Raw genomic sequence first — 1,339 nt, 5'->3', positions numbered from 1 at the left:
GATAATCCCTTTAACAAATGGTGCTGGTAAAACTGGATATTCATATGCAAAAAAAGTGAAACAAGATCTAAACCTCATACCATATAAGAAAAGAAACTCAAGTTGGATCAAAGAACAAAATGTAAAACCTAAATCTACATAGATCATCAAAGAAAAAAAAAACTAGGGGAAAATATAAGGGGTTCTATTTTTTTAATTTTTAATTTTGACTAAAAAAACATTTTTGGGGGGGCTCATACAAATCTTATCACAATCCATACATCCATCCATTGTGTCAAGTACATTTGTACATTTGCTGCCATCATTTTCGAAACATTTTCTTTCTACTTGGTATCAGCTTCTCATTTTCCCCTCCCTCCTGCACCCACTCTCCCTCATAAACCCTTGATCACTTATAAATTATTATTATTTTTTCATGTCTTACACTCACTGATCTATGTATAACTCCCTCCCAGGGGGATGGACAACAGAAAAGTGGGTGAAGGAAGACATCGGTCAGTGTAAGGGGCTCTATTTTTTTCAAGCCCCAAATGTTAATTATTGAATTCATCACAAAGTTGCAAATGGATACATAATTTAAAAAAAAAAACGAAACAAAATGTGATACCACAGCTTAAGATACAGAGTTCTACATAGAAATCAAGGGAAGGAAGGACAGATGTTTAAGGAAGAGCCCACAACACGTGCTGCTAGACAGAGCTGGTCAAGACTCTTGGCTGGAGACTTCTTTAGAGTAGGTTTTCTGCAGGTATTTCTTAAAGGCTGGTGGGGCTTTTCTAGAGTTCGGTAGCATGTGTGTTCAGAGAGCTGTCAATGTTATAAGCAGACTCTGGATGGAGAAGATCACGGTCCTGACGTTATACCGGGCGGACCTCCTGTCCTTCAGGATGTCCATCTAGATAGTACCCTGAGTGTCCACATTGGGGTGGTAGCATGGGGTGAAGAACTTCACAATAGTTGCATTGTAAGGACAGCTACTGGGGAACTCCAGGGAGAGCTCATATCTCAGGTCTTCAGAGACTGTGCCTGCTGCTCTGTGGATGGTCCCTAACCACTTGAAATGGTTGACTGATTCTGGGAAGGCAGAGAGTCCTTTGTTGCCAGACATCATGAGGGTCATCTGCTCCTGTTTTAGTCTCTTGCCCATGGGCTCAGCCTCTTTCTAGGCATCTACCACGCTGGATGCGGCTGGGTCACATTTCTGGTAGGTCATCAGCTAGGTGTTGGCACAAACAAGAAGATTAGACGGCAACTGTAGGTTCAAGAGCTCTGATTTATAGCATAAATACATTATCAAACATAAGTAAAAATATAAAGCCTGCAGAAGACAAGCTATATG

General features: G+C 40.7%; 1 pseudogene; it reads right to left on the bottom strand.

Annotated features, from left to right (window-relative positions):
* Window positions 1-703: 703 nt before the first annotated feature.
* On the bottom strand, window positions 704-1,120 carry LOC101650881 (annotated as a pseudogene).
* Between the last annotated feature and the right edge of the window lie 219 nt (window positions 1,121-1,339).

Source organism: Echinops telfairi, unplaced genomic scaffold, assembly GCF_000313985.2.
Source record: "Echinops telfairi isolate 266 unplaced genomic scaffold, ASM31398v2 ScPeMD7_53;HRSCAF=182, whole genome shotgun sequence".
Lineage (NCBI taxonomy): Eukaryota > Metazoa > Chordata > Mammalia > Afrosoricida > Tenrecidae > Echinops > Echinops telfairi.
The sequence above is the reverse complement of the archived record's forward strand: the minus strand, read 5'-3'. Positions and strand labels throughout refer to the sequence as shown.